The sequence below is a fragment of the Carassius carassius genome, chromosome 21 (genome assembly GCF_963082965.1).
Source record: "Carassius carassius chromosome 21, fCarCar2.1, whole genome shotgun sequence".
In the NCBI taxonomy this organism is placed as follows: domain Eukaryota; kingdom Metazoa; phylum Chordata; class Actinopteri; order Cypriniformes; family Cyprinidae; genus Carassius; species Carassius carassius.
The window spans coordinates 15711625-15728065 of NC_081775.1; the positions used below are offsets into that span (position 1 = coordinate 15711625).

General features: G+C 41.4%; 2 pseudogenes; both read right to left on the minus strand.

Annotated features, from left to right (window-relative positions):
• Positions 1-529: 529 nt before the first annotated feature.
• Positions 530-3797, minus strand: LOC132098268 (complement component C7-like; annotated as a pseudogene).
• A 780-nt stretch (positions 3798-4577) lies between these two features.
• Positions 4578-6841, minus strand: LOC132098270 (complement component C7-like; annotated as a pseudogene).
• Between the last annotated feature and the right edge of the window lie 9600 nt (positions 6842-16441).

The window sequence follows — 16441 nt, forward strand, 5'->3', positions numbered from 1 at the left end:
TGCAGTGCTGACGCTGGAAAAGCTGTTGGCAGAATCCAGGCTGGTTGTCAGGAGTTTGGCAGGACGTCTGGAGCTGGCTCAATATGCTTCTGTCCAGAGCCCAGTGGAAGTCCAGAACAGGTTGACAGGATTTAATGTTTAACTTGTGCTATTCTTATTTATTTATTTGTTTAGCTGGTTATTAGGCTAATCAAATAGTTAAGGAAAGTGAAGATAGTTTTGCTTGATTTTTGTCTGCCACTGATTCTCATTTTATTCTATGACATAAAGTACATGGCTAAACACTCCCTTGTGATTTTTTTAAGCTTTTACTTGTCTTGAAAGAAAAAGGCAGTTAAAGGGGACTACAGAGGTTGTCTTGGACATTAAATATCATCAAAGCAAACAGGAAAACTCCCGCAAACTGTTTTCAACTAAAAATTTTATGAATAATAACGTGGAAGCTTTGTGACTGTAGTGTAGTGTTTGATTGTATATTTAGGGTACAAAATTCATTTACACTATTTAACTGATAAGTGAGGCTCTGATATTATGACTGACAGGGCTGAATGCTGACAATGCGGACAGCTTCTCCTCTGCATTTCCTCACATTCTGTCACTGCTGCAGACGCTCGCTCCTTCCTGCTGCACGCACACATGGATCCAAGTGTCCGGGGATGAGCATTCCTCACTTGTCTTGCAACAGCAGCTGTTCGTTTGCTCTACAATGACACAAGTGTTGTAGCCAAGCATTCCTGAATACAACATTGCATCTGATTGCAACATTTTAAGTCTTTAAAATACGAGGTTCAAAAACACATTAGCAAGAATTTACATTTTCAGGCCATGGGTTTCCTCAGGAATATCAAATGGGTTTTTCAAAAGGCAGTTTTCAATTTCTGTGGTTAGCATTATTTGAAAAGATGGCCATGATTTGTTTCACAACATTAAAGCATTGGGCTACATTTCATGTTTGGGTATGATAGCATGTACTTAAGTCGTGTTAACCACAAGAGATTTAAAATGGCAAAATAAATGTAAAAGTGTGTGCACACTCAGTTTACATGTTAAAAAAATGACCCTTTTGAAAAAAAAGTGATTGATTATAGTTATTTTTGTTTTCTTTGCGCACAAAATATATTCTCGTAGCTTCTTAAATGATGGTTGAACCACTGATGACACATGGACTATTTTACCGATGTCCTCACTACATTTCTAGGCCTTGAACATGATAGTTGCATTGACGTCTATGTAGGGTCAGAAAAGTCACCCAAAAATATGAAAATATGTGTTCCGAATATTAACGAAGGTCTTATGAGTTTGAAATGATGTGAGTGAGTAATTAATGAAAGAAATTTCATTTTGGGTGAACTATCCCATAAAGCTGTTTTTTTTTTTATTTATTTTTTTAGGTATATTATTTCCTTATTAAGTATAGGTCTACTATTTATAAAAGTATGCTAAAGTGGACTTTTTTTTCACCATGGGATGCGTGCCATTTTTTTATTTTGTATTTTATAATCCCTCACCATCACACATCTCCCAGAGCATGCAGTGTGGGCGAGCAGTGGATGAGCGATGTCTTCAGTAAGCATGTACTGATGTCCCAGACAGCACATATCCTGTACTTTACATAGACTCAGTGTCCGTGTCCAACCGCGCTTCTCATCAGTACCACATATCTCCAAAGAAGACCTGCAGAAGAGAGAGAAAAAATCCTTTATTAAACTTAAAATAAAATGTGTGGGTTTTGGTGGATGGCTGTATAAAAATGCCCTTATGACATTTATTTATTCATTTATTAATTTTTTGAATTTGTGTAATGTACATGCTAAAGCCTTCCTGTCTGGGAACATACTTGCACTCATGGGGTACTTTACAGTTGCCATTGTCCTTTGCCAGGTTCTCCCATGGCTGGCATTGCACTGGCACAGTGGCTGACTTAAAAACTAGTGGAAAACAAATAACTTTTGCTCACATTTTACTCAGACTGTAATAATTAATTCTAAATTTTTATGCATCAATTTGTCAAATGACCTTATAATGATTCTCACTTTACAATGTTTGTGTAATGTGTACCATTTCCTTTATTTTGACTTTGCATACAAAGCACAGCTTCCACACTAGTTTTGTACTAGTTTGCCTGGTTTTGTCCTGGTTGCGGTGACCAGGAAAGGCCAGCATTGAACTGAATCTCAGCCGGACCTTCTCTGACTTTCCCTTCAGGGCAGGAGAGTGAGACAGCTTCACCGATGTTATACGTAAGCTTCCACAGGTAAAAGGTTAATATTTAAACAATGAAAAAACATGTATATACTGAAATATCTTAAATGCATAACAAAAATTATATTATGTATTTATATCATTTAGTATTTATGAAACCTGGTTTCTCATTCTCTAAAATGTATAATTAAAATAATTAAAACAGTAAAACAATAATCCAATAAAATATATATAACAAAAGAGTAATAATGTTAATATTTAATATATAGGCTAAGTGAAATATAAATAATCTTAGTTACTAAAAATTATTTTTGTTATTTACCTATATATTAGTTAATTATATCTATTTTATTTAAATTGTTAATGTTTATTTATTTTTTCTGTCCGTCTGAGTCCATATGAATGGGGGAATTGTGGAAGGGATTAATAAATGGACAATATCCTACTGTTCACCTTGTTATCATTATTTCAATCTGTATTGTCACACAAAATGCTAATAAAAAGATTTTAAGTAAAGTTACTAATTAATCGTTAAGTATTTGTTAACCATGGCTTATGTATAAATAGTTCAAAAATAATTATATACAGAATATAAAATGCATTCTTTATGAAGATACACTGAAAATAGATACTACCATCAGCAAATGACAGCTCTAAAAAGTCCTTTACACTTACTCTTGCCCTCTGTTTGATTTCTCAACCAGTTCAGATCTCTCAGTCTTACTGCCCACTGGATATGCATCTTTGGGATACTGCAATTACGGGAGGACGACAACATTATAACATATCAAAAAACATATTCAATCATATTCTAATAATATAATTATTATAATATAATCATAATTATTGTTACCAAAACAAACCCATTAGCGAGGAGGGAAGGGTGTGTGAATGAATTTTCAAAGCAGTGAGGCTCAACCTTACTGAAAATAGGTCAAAACCAATTAATCAGGTTTCCACATAGTGGCAGTGTTGTTGCACAGTAACTTTCTCTGGGTCTCTAGCACCTTGTAAAAAACAACTGCTTATTACAGCTTTCCAGAACAGAGCTTTGTGCTGCTGAACAGTCTGCTGACCTTTCCTCACAGTAGGTAATCTAATTCATCATCCCAGGCAGTGTTCTCCACAGCGTTCTCAATACAGTCCCTGCTGCCTGAAGGAGTGACTCCGGCGTTACTGACCATCCTTGCAGAAGCTCCATGAAGACCAACAGGCCCAGTCTCCATGGATCACTCCTAAGACACAAAGACATGAACTGGACACTCAGAAACAAGTATAGTGACCCCCCCAAAATTATTTGGATACTTAAGACATGCTTAAAAATGAATAAATTAAACATAAATTGAGCATGTTTATATTTACAGCATATTCCCAATCTCATATCATAAAGTAAAATCATATACAAAAATGGTTTTAGTTATTATCAAATAAATGTTAACATTTATTTTTTTAATTACAACATTACTGTTTTGTTATGATTTCAACACTTATGTGCATACAATAACCATATATTAACATTAGTTTTCCAAACCAACCTTTGGTTTGATGACTTTTGGAAAGTCCTTCACTGAACCATTGCGAGAAAGTCCTGCCATTCTCCACTGGTGTGTTTTTGTTTAACATTGACAATTTTGCTATATATCCAGAAGTTCCACCAATGAAATTTGTGGTCATATAATTTTTTGATATGCTTTCATCTGTTTGAGAGACTATCATGAAAGTATTACATATTCATGCATAATTTAGTGCCATTGTCTCCCAAAAGCAAAAGAAAGCTTCAGCTGAGCATCTATGGTTTGATTTTGCATTATTTTTCTAAATGACTTTAAAAAGGATTGAACTTTTCTAAAAGTTTGTTCATTACATTCTACTGTGGTCCATCAGATGATAAACAGGATGGATGTTTCGACACAATGTTTATCGTCTCTTTGCACAGTTTCTATATAAAAAGACATAACAGACAACTGCTGGATGAAACATCTTGAATGGCATCATCAACAACATTAATGACTTCTCATAATAGTGAAACAAATATGTGACATGCAGACCACTTACGCATTTTTAACAACATCTTGCATAAATAATCTAAACTGGCTCCAAAAAGTTCACAGGCTGTTTTTAGCTTTAGGTTTTGTTTAGTTTTAGTTTCCAGAATCTTAGGAGAAAATGTTAAATATTGAACAATGATGAGTGATGAGACAGCTTTATTTTTCAGTCCTTTAGAAGACTTAAAACAAAAAGAGTGGATTTGTGTCCGCATGTACACAATCACAGGTCACATGCTCATCCCTTTAACCAATGGTATTAATCACATACATAAGCAAATATGAATGTTAAATGTACAGTTTCTGACAGGCCAGGACAAATGACTAAAACAGCATAAAAAACAGTGAAATATGAAATAATCCCCAATATATGTTCAAATAATTTCAAGAGTTAATGTCAATATTGTATAGTGAATATGTTGAAACATACAGTACCTGTGACTGTAACAGCTCATCGTGGAAGACATAATCATCATGCCCATGAGTTGTGCCTGTTGTTCTTGAATGATGCTCAATGTGATTAAGGTAGTGCCAAGTGCTGTCATATTGCTGATTCATCTGTGAAATAATGTTTTGCTGTGACCTAGCAAAAACAAATGCAGAAACTGAGACAAAAAACCTTGAAAGAAAGTCCCCAGGTCCTGGTCATGCATTGGTAACATGTTCTTCTTTTTATTATAGCTCATAATATCATTGAATTGCTCTTGACCAATGAACTCTACATTCGGTGGAGGTTTTTGCAGGTCACGGATCTCTTTATTGTCTTCACAGTCATGATCTCCATTGCATACCTGCGACTGGCTGATACATTTCCCTTGAGAGAAAGAAAGAGAGAAATTATTCAACACCTCTTAAAACTTTTACCTTCTAAAGACTTTTAAATAAGAAAAAGTTGAAATATATCAAATTAAGTATGGCAGACTGACAGTGAAAATGTTCTCCACAATTCTCCTCTAGAGGACAGACCTGAGCCGGTATACATGATGAGTGCGGGTTCAGCTTCCAGTACAAGACTGGCCACCAAACTGAGGGTAGAATGCAGTGGAGCGGCTCTATGTCTGTAATGTCCCCATATGTCAATATACAGATACCGCAATTGCATTTGTGCTAATGTTTTCAGCGTACAGCAACAACACGTTATAGCAGAAAAGATGTTTTTAGTTACTTACTGTGTAATTGCAGTGAGACAAGAACGACAGAACACACACTGAGAACAAAGTTAAATGAAACAGTTTTCCTATAAGTTATGGGAAAAAATACCTTTTAATAATATTTAATTAATCTCGACAATAACATTGGAGTTTATAATTTGCGTCAGTGTAAACTCAAAGCATTACACTCAAAGTCAGTTATGGATATCCATTTGAGTAAACAGACAGATTAAATCATGTTCACTTAGGTAGCTGTCATGCATTTTGAGAATTAGACATCTAAAATTGGATTCTCTATGTCATGTAGGTATACACAGTAGACACTTGATGGAGACAAAGCACCATTTTGCATCCAGTTCTGCACCAGTAAAGATACAGTTCACCCCAAAATAAAAATTACTCACCCTCAGGTAATCAAAGATGTAGAAGAGGTTTTTTTTCGTGTGTGTGTGTTTTTTTTTCTCACACTTTATTTCCCATTTTAGAAATTGTACTAACTGTAAATAACTTTGCAACTAAATCCGAACAAATTTTTAGAAATTTAGCATTACATAACTTGAATTACATAGGTCCTCTACAGAGAATGGGTGGTGTCTGATTGAGAGTTCAAACAGCTGATAAAATACATCACAATAATCTACAAGTAATCCACATGACTCCATTCCATCAATTAACGTCCTGTGAAGAGAAAATCAGTGTATTTGTAAGAAATAAATCCATTTATTAAATCGTTTTAACTATTAAACCCTTTCTTCTGGTCAAAATACCAGTCCTTTATCCATACTAACACTTCTGCCAGTGAAAAACTTAATCCTCTGTTGTTCTCTCACATCAAAATCCACTGAAATTTTTTTTTTTTTTGAACTGTTTTTGCTTTTAAATAAGCTAATCTATGCTTATTTCTCTCCTAATTTAGCAAGTTCGCTTTGGAGTAAAAAATTCCTTAATTGATTTGCTTCTTAAAACCACACAGCTTTTTGCTTCACAAAAGGTTAAATTATGGAATGGAGTTCTGTGGATTACTTGTGAATTATTGGATTTTTTTATCAGCTGATTAGACATTCTGATGGCACCCATTCACTGCAGAGGATGCATTAATGAGTAATGTGATGCTAAATTTCTCTAAATCTGTTCTGATTTGGAGAAAAACAAACTCATTTAGATCTTGAATGGCCTAGGGGTAAGTACTGTGGCGGGGTGAAGAAGGACACTACGAGTAGGTACAGGTGAGTTCCCCGAAGGGTGGATTTTATTGACAAAGGGTGGGCCCGAAGGCGGTGGCGTGAGGTGGTTTGGTGCAGGGTGCTCGGCTTCCTCTTCGGTCTGTACGCTGTGGCAGTGTGGGTCCGTTGTGCTCTCCCGTGTGCGGTGGGGCTGGCGGTCACACACTGCTCTCTGTAAGCAAGACAGATAGTTGGGATTAGCCGAGTCTCGTGGAGACATCTCTCACCTCTGTGTTCGTTTGCTGTGCTTAAGAAGGCAGCTCTTGATGGGGCGCAGGTGTGGCCGCTCAGACCGTGACGAGCAGGTTTCCAGGGCGACGCTGATGAGAGCTCGGGACACGTGTCACACTCCCCCCCCTAAGCGTCATCCTAGTCCTGTGGAGAAGCGGGGAAACTGGGGGAGGGCAGTGGACCCTGACAGACCTGCGAAAGCTGCCCAAATCCGAGAGAGTCCATCGGCGTTGGCATTGGCCGTCCCCGCTCGGTGTTGCACAGTGAAGTTGAAGTCCTGGAGCGCCAGGAACCACCGCATCACTCTCGCGTTCGTCTCCTTGGACTGGGCCATCCACTGCAGGGGGGCGTGATCTGTAATGAGAGTGAACCCGCCTCCATCTCGGGGGTCCACGGGACCTTCTCCGGTTGCCCCTTCCTGGTCAGATCTGTCAGGGGAGAGGCTAAGGAGGAGAAGTTAGGGATATAGCAGCGGTAATACCCTGCCAACCCCAAAAAGGCCCGTATCTGTGTTTTAGAGGTGGGCCGCGGCGCAGAGAGGATTGCTGCCACCTTCTTCTCCTGAGGTCTAATTAGGCCGTGACCCACCTGGTACCCCAGGTACTTAGCTTCAGAGAGGGCCAAGTGACATTTCCGGGGGTTGGCGGTCAGACCAGCCCGGCGCAGTTCCGATAGCACACTCCGCAGCCACTCCAGGTGGTCCTCCCAAGTCTCTGAGTGTATGACGACGTCGATGTAGGCCGCGCGTAGGCCTGAAGCGGCCGGAGGAGGACGTCCATCAGCCTCTGGAAGGTGGCCAGTGCTCCGTGGAGGCCAACGGGAAGGACCCGGTATTGCCAGTGTCCGTTTGGGGTCGAGAAGGCCGTCTTTGGCTTGGCCTTTTCCGACAGAGGGACTTGCCAGTAGCCCTTAGTTAGGTCGAGGGTTGCTATAAACCGGGCCCTTCCCAGACGGTCCAACAACTCATCGACGCAGGGCATGGGGTAGCAGTCGAACTCTGAGACTTCGTTGAGGCGGCGGAAGTCGTTACAGAAGCGGAGGGTGCCATCGGGCTTTGGAACCATGACAATGGGGCTGGACCATGGGCTGTGAGATGGTTCAATTACCCCTAACCTCAGCATCTCCTGTACCTTCTCCTCGATGTCGTGTCTCCGAGCCTCTGGGACACGGTAGGGCCGCTGCCGGACGATGGTTCCGGGTGGTGTGCGGACGTCGTGTTCCAAGACGTGGGTCTGCCCAGTGTGGGGGGAGAACACATCCAGAAACTGACTGACCAGGTGCTGCAGCTCGGTCTTCTGGGCGGCGGAGAGTTGAGGGTCCATGTCCACAACCACGGGAGTCGCCTTGGTGTAGGCAGAGAGCTGAGGCCCAGTTCTGACCCAGCGCTTCAGGAGGTTAATGTGATAGAGCTGGTCTTTCCTCCGTCTTCCGGGCTGCCGCACTCGGTATGTAACGGGGCCGACCTTTTCGGTGACGGTGTATGGCCCCTGCCAGGTGGCCAAGAACTTGCAAGCGGCCGTGGGGACCACAACCAGGACATGGTCTCCTCGCTGGAACTCCCGTGGTTGGGCCGCCCGATTATAATGTCGCTGCTGGGCCTGTTGTGCCTTGACGAGGTGCTCCCGGACGATGGGCATCACTCGGTCGATCCTCTCCCGCATCTCACGCGCGTGTTCAATGGTGGTACAGTGTACGGCCGGTTGTTGTTCCCAGGCCTCTCTGGCAACGTCGAGCAGACCACGGGGCTGGCGCGGCCGAAGAGTAACTCAAACGGTGTGAAGCCGGTGGAGGCCTGAGGGACCTCCCGAACACCGAAGAGGAGGTATGGCAGCATCTTGTCCCAGTCCCTTTTATCTTCGGCCGTCACTCGGTGCAGCATCTGTTTCAGGGTCTGGTTGAATCGCTCGACGAGCCCGTCGGTCTAGGGGTGGTACACTGTGGTACGGAGCAGCTGGACCTTCAGGAGTTTGCAGAGGTCTGCCATCATCCGGGACATGAACGGGGTGCCCTGGTCAGTCAGTATCTGACTCCTAGGTGTCCTGCCATAGGGTGTGCGTCGGCTATCTCCATCACCGTTCCTGTCTTGCTGCGCGGGACAACCAGCAGCATCTTTTCCTCCCCCCTTCGCTGTGTGACACAGTACAGCAGGCCATTTTTCACTATGAAGTGAGGTGTGGGGTGGGGTGCCGGTTGGATTTCTCTTCCGTCCACCACTCTTACTTGGCCCCAGCAGTCTTTTAATCAGTCGTCCGCGTGCTGCTCTTTGGAGAACCCTCCAGCCCCCGTCACCTGTTGGTACAGATCATAGTAGAGGTTAGGTGTTGGAGGGGGTGACTCACCATCTCTGGGGCTGTCCGAGGCCAGCAGCACGGGACGCCGTCGGGACCTCTTGCTGGGCTTCTGGGATGGGCGGTTCCCGGGCGGGCCGGCAGGCTGAGTGACGGTGGCGAGCAACTGGTCGAATCCTGGCCAATCTCGCCCAAGGAGGACTGGTACCGGCAGATCCTTGACCAGCCCGACGTCTATGGGCCAGGCGCCGGGCGACGCAGCGATGGTAACCCATCGTGCCGGCACGTCCCTGGTGTCGCCGTGCACACAGGTGATGGAGAGCTTCGGTTTTACCTCTGCCCGCGGCGCGTTCTCCGTGTGCACGGCGCAGCCTGCCAGCCAAGGTCGTTGCGGCCTGCAGGAGGTGATCCACCACAACACGCTCTGCTACCTGGTGTGCGGTGGTAACATCATCGTGGGACGTCATCCTCGGCAGCAGCTGTGTGGCCTGGACACGGGGGTCAGGCAGCGGAGTACGTGCGCCAGCAGCCATATGGAGCGCGGCGTTATGTGCTCCATAATTTGTTGCTGGCGGATGCTCACCTCGGTGAGGTGCTTCAAGATTTCTTCCATCGCCGGGAGGAGGAGCGCCACCTGGGGAAACCAGAGAAGACACATGAGCCAACAGGGTGTGGGGCAAAAGAAAAACCACAAAAAACAACCAAACCAGTCCAACTGGGGAAACACAGCGTGGGAAGGTGTCGTCGGTGTCTTCTTCACTGTCCTGCCCGCATTCTCCACCAGTGTGGCGGGGTGAAGAAGGACACGACGAGTAGGTACAAGTGAGTTCCCCAAAGGGTGGATTTTATTGACGGGGTAGGCCCGAAGGCGGTGGCGTGAGGTGGTTTGGTGCAGGGTGCTCGGCTTCCTCTTCGGTCTGTGCGCTGTGGCGGTGTGGGTCCCTTGTGCTCTCCCGTGTGCGGTGGGGCTGGCGGTCACACACTGCTCTCTGTAAGCAAGACAGACAGTTGGGATTAGCCGAGTCTCGTGGAGACATCTCTCACCTCTGTGTTCGTTTGCTGTGCTTAAGAAGGCAGCTCTTGATGGGGCGCAGGTGTGGCCGCTCAGCCCTTGACGAGCAGGAGCAGGTGTGACTGCTCGGTTTCCAGGGCGACGCTGATGAGAGCTCGGGACACGTGTCACAGTACATTTTCAGAAAAGTTTAATTTTAGGGTGAACTATCCCTTTAAGAAGCTGCAAATGCGGAGAATTTAATATATAGCCTCTTTTAGATTTCAGATGTCTTGTTTACTGAAAAGGTCACTGTATTTAAAAGTAAAATCTCCTGATGTATCTCCTAAGAGAACAACAGCACATTCCCAGCATATAGATGCCTTTTTGAATAATAATGCCTTGTATTGTCTCTGGGTCAGGGGTTAATTTACATGCTTTCCTGCTCAGGATCCACAGTTCCTCTGAGGATCCCATCTGCATAATTAAAAGGTAATTGAGTTTCTCAGTGAGCCCCTCATCAGCAAGCTGTTATTAGCAACATGTTCAGTGGGCAGATAATGCATCATAAAATCATGTCAGAGTCATACGGTCACAGTGTCCTTTCCTGCATGTGTTCACACAAACAGAAATATATACATACAATATCTCTTAGCACTGAAATGTACATAGCAGGAAATCTACAGCTGGACCTGGAAGCTTTGGTATGTTTCTTCATTAACACTGGAAATTTTTTTATAATTTTAATCTTGATTAATGAATGGAAACTTAGGAGTTCGGGAGCTGAAAAAAATAATATTTCTGATCTCATTTGGCCTTTTGCTGGCACCAGCTACAGCATTCTTTAAATCACTCATTAGACTCATTAAAAGCCAAGGTCATACATTTTGTTCAGTAGGGTCCCCAAAGTCTGAGAACAGTAGAGCAAATACTTGTTCTTCGTTTTTTCATTTAATATGATTTGAATTGAAAATGTAATTTAAAAACTAAAGAATACGTATCTCTTATTTGATTTGACAACATCACTCACACTCCTTAAGTTTCTTTATAACCTGAAGATCATGTTTGTTTGTTTTTTAGCAAGGATGTATTCAGTTGATCAAAAGTGTAAAGACAATTGTAATTTCACAAAAGATTTCTATTTCAAAATTGCTGTTCTTTTGAACTGTAAAAAAAATCCCGAAAAAAAAAAATACATTAAAAAATATTAAACATTGATAATTATTAGAAATGTTTCTTGAGAAGTAAATCAGCCTGTTAAATGATTTCTGGAGGATCATGTGACACTGAAAACCGGAGTAATGGCTGAAAAAAAAATCAGCTTTACCATCACAGCAAAATATCACATTTCAATAAATAAATACAATTTCTGTTTGTGGTTCTGATGACATAAAACTGAAGAATCCAGCTTATATAGAAAGGAAATCTCAAAGTCAAGGTTTGCAGTGTCTGACAGTTTGAAGAAACAGTAGATTATACAACACTAGCAAATTCAAGTAATCTGCTTTGAATTGTAATAAATACAGCAACATTAAGTATTTGTTTAAATTGTTAACATCACAAAAATGTGGTGAAAAAAGTATTTTCTACAGTTACTTTTGTGTTATTTGACTCAATATGAGTTGTAAATGGATGCTGTCAAACTAGGATGTTCCAACTAGCTAATATTGTTCAGCTGCCTGTCTGAAAGCATGCTGGCATTAGGGAAACTCTTATCTTACGCCAGTGCTGCTTTCAAAATGGTGCCACGCTGCTTGTAATTACACTGTGGACTGTGAATGCGAGGTTTATGCCCAGCCTTATTTGGCAATCTGAATAGCGTTTTTAAAATCGCTGCAAGCAACTGTCAAACACGAATAGATTGAGTTGGCAGGAGAAAGAGCCAGTCAGACAATGTCCACTCTTAATCAGAAATGGAAACTGACTAATGATTATATCATAACTGCCTCCCACAACAGGTTTTTATTTATGCCCAAGAGAAACATTTCTCTAGAATTACATACATCTAGAACTGGGCATCAGGAATTGTTGCTGATTAAGTAGTTGAATTAGTGTCAGAACTTAAGCTTCCACCCCAATCCATTAGAAAACTATAGCTGCACTGAATCTAACATGTTCTATAATAACTTAGTATAATAATAATTGTTGCTATTATTATTATTACATTAGATTTTTCCCCACTAAAAAGTGGCACATAGGGTTCACTGGTTTAGTGTGATTTACAAATCAGGGATATTTTGATGTCATTTATTAAGTTCTATATTTTATAATAGGAAATAACAATTACACAGATGGAAAAAAAATATCTAGAAAATGAATTTCTAGGTCAGCTGAGTCTTGTCACTATTGACATACAAAAATATTACAGCTAACCTGCTCATCAACTGCTCATTTACAGTCACAAATCAAGTGTAGCCCTACAGTATTATTGCCTCTGAGTGTGATGTCATACCCTGGTAAAGATAAAGAAGGCTCCTATCCACAGAAAATAAATGACCATTTTCATCTTCTTAACAAATGTAATGGTACACAGAATGTCTCTCTATATTATTACAACATGAACACTCTGAAATATTAGCAACTAATTAATTTGAGCTAAATTAATGCAGATCAATTCTAATTATTTTTTAGAATACATACAATAAAATGTTGCCATAACATGACAGATATAACAGGCTAAGTATACTATAGGCTCTGTAAACAATAAAGACATTCATGGGAGCATCCCTTAGAAAACTACCAATCATAAAGTTTTTGTTTTTTTTGCCTGCATGTGAGTGATTCTTGCTGACATATCTTTAGTGGATGGTTTTGGATGAAGATTGTGTAGTTGAAGATAAGTATAGCTACTGTCAGAAGTCAGCAATCTGGTTAAAATCACTCACACAGAATATACTGTACAACATCTCCAAACATCTCTGTGTGGTTTTCAAAAGGTCAGTTACATACCATGAACAGCAGAGATTGTTTATCTGCTGTGCACTGATTTAGAGAATCACAGTTACAGCAACACTTCATTGTTGCAGTTTGAAAAATACAATCAGCAGACTAACAGCTTCTACTAATAAGCTCACAATCAGAAAAGAGAGCACATAGTGCTCCGAATAAGTGAAAGAGAGGTTTTTAACAGCTGCATAGTGCCATTGTCAAAAACAAGCTGATCGGACCTCTGCCAGCAATGAATAGCTGTAATCGAGAAAGCATGTAATGAGGCCACGGACTCTGCTCTCGGCATCACATACAGAGAGAAAGAACTGGCAAAATGCTCATCACTGCAAATGTTACTTTTTCTATCATTATTTATTCAAATTAGCTTCTCATCTGCATTTCAATAGATTTCAACAGTCATGGCTCATTTGGTGGAGGATATCATAGAAGGCCTGGAGCAAGAATTTCAGCACAAGCTATTTAACTGTATTTAACTTAAATGATCAGTTATGATTGTATATCCATTTGTATAGATTACATTACAACCCAACCTCATGAGAAAGTAGCAGTATTTTGGAAGATTAGCTGTTTGTATGATTTGAGTTAAAAAGTAAGACTTAAAAAAAGCTAAACTCTGCAGGGACACAGGCCCTCCAGGAACAACTGTAGCATTTGGACCAACCAGACACACAAATATTTGTTATATTTAACAAATAATATCTAACACCCCCTCATCTAACCAAAGGGTGTATGGACCCTTGCCCCGAAATGCAACTATCACCTCAAAAAAGGCAGAACAGGCCTCTGGTTCCATAGCAACCAAAGGCACACTATCTGATAACACTAGTTTATGGCTCCCAGGAATGCAGCAAAGCAACTCTTAACTCAAGTCTCTCAAAAACAGACACACAATGCCCATAAAAAGGGACTCTTCTCTAATAAGTTCATAAAAAATCCTCTTTTTGAATGAACACACATATCCTTTAGGATATTGTGTATATTATTGCTGTTTTTGTATATTGTCTGTTGAATTTCAATTGAGTAGAGTTTTATGCATGCTTATGATAGAACCACTCGTTTATGTAATCTTACCTATATGTAATCTTACCATGTTTAGTATCTATGAATTCGTCTTCTGATTGTACACTTGCACACAAAGGGTTTTAAAACTCTTCATTAGTTCCAACCTCCTGCTTTTGAATTTTAGCCTTTCTTATTGGACAAGCCCATCCTGAGAGGCCTGAACCTTCTCAAACCTAGAAGCCTCACATCAGTGACCCGCCTTCAGTCTGTGGTTCTTTTAGATCAGGAGTGGGGAACGTTGATCCTGGAGGGCCAATGTCCTGCAGAGTTTAGCTCCAACCCTGAAAAAAAATACCTAACTGTATCCTGAAGACCTTGATTAGCTTGTTCAGGTGTGTTTGATTAGGGTTGGAGCTAAACTCTGCAGAGACACAGGCCCTCCAGGAACAACGTTCCCCACCCCTGTTTTAGATCCTAAGAGAATGAGGAGGATGAACTAGAACTCTCTTGGACCCCTAAGTCTGCACTTTCCATTCACCATAGATCTTAGGATCTCAGCTGATGTCTCTTTTAGCTCTTTTCACTTTCCACTGGGAAGAAACTCCCAATCACCATTGAGTCAGGACATCTTTGGAATTCATCACTCTTCAAAACCGGAAGAACGTGATCGCGACTCCTACAACACCGAACCTCCAAACCATCAAGACACTTGTTCCAGGCCAAGGCAATGCAAGTATTGTATATTTAACTAAACGAATCAGAGGTTTAGTATAAGTTATAGACCCCGTTATAAACGGCGCTGATGGTTTTACTCAGGTGGTTAATTGACTCTTTTCATAGCTTCATTCTCTGGTTTTCGTGATGGCATCATCCATCAAACTCATTTGCCTTTTCCCCTGTATGAGTGATTGTATGTTTGTTTGTTCGTTTGTTAGACTACAACACGAATTCCGGAAAAGTTGGGACGTTTTTTAAATTTTAATAAAATGAAAAGTAAAGGAATTTCAAATCACATGAGCCAATATTTTATTCACAATAGAACATAGATAACGTAGCAAATGTTTAAACTGAGAAATTTTACACTTTTATCCACTTAATTAGCTCATTTAAAATTTAATGCCTGCTACAGGTCTCAAAATAGTTGGCACGGGGGAAACAAATGGCTAAAAAAGCAAGCAGTTTTGAAAAGATTCAGCTGGGAGAACATCTAGTGATTAATTAAGTTAATTGATATCGGGTCTGTAACATGATTAGCTATAAAAGCTTTGTCTTAGAGAAGCAGAGTCTCTCAGAAGTAAAGATGGGCAGAGGCTCTCCAATCTGTGAAAGACTGCGTAAAAAAATTGTGGAAAACTTTAAAAACAATGTTCCTCAACGTCAAATTGCAAAGGCTTTGCAAATCTCATCATCTACAGTGCATAACATCATCAAAAGATTCAGAGAAACTGGAGAAATCTCTGTGCGTAAGGGACAAGGCCGGAGACCTTTATTGGATGCCCGTGGTCTTCGGGCTCTCAGATGACACTGCATCACTCATCGGCATGATTGTGTCAATGACATTACTAAATGGGCCCAGGAATACTTTCAGAAACCACTATCGGTAAACACAATCCGCCGTGCCATCAGCAGATGCCAACTAAAGCTCTATCATGCAAAAAGGAAGCCATATGTGAACATGGTCCAGAAGCGCCGTCGTGTCCTGTGGGCCAAGGCTCATTTAAAATGGACTATTTCAAAGTGGAATAGTGTTTTATGGTCAGACGAGTCCAAATTTGACATTCTTGTTGGAAATCACGGACGCCGTGTCCTCCGGGCTAAAGAGGAGGGAGACCTTCCAGCCTGTTATCAGCGTTCAGTTCAAAAGCCAGCATCTCTGATGGTATGGGGGTGCATAAGTGCATACGGTATGGGCAGCTTGCATGTTTTGGAAGGCTCTGTGAATGCTGAAAGGTAGATAAAGGTTTTAGAGCAACATATGCTTCCCTCCAAACAACGTCTATTTCAGGGAAGGCCTTGTTTATTTCAGCAGGACAATTCAAAACCACATACTGCAGCTATAACAACAGCATGGCTTCGTCGTAGAAGAGTCCGGGTGCTAACCTGGCCTGCCTGCAGTCCAGATCTTTCACCTATAGAGAACATTTGGCGCATCATTAAACGAAAAATACGTCAAAGACGACCACGAACTCTTCAGCAGCTGGAAATCTATACAAGGCAAGAATGGGACCAAATTCCAACAGCAAAACTCCAGCAACTCATAGCCTCAATGCCCAGACGTCTTCCAACTGTTTTGAAAAGAAAAGGAGATGCTACACCATGGTAAACATGCCCCGTCCCAACTATTTTGAGACCTGTAGCA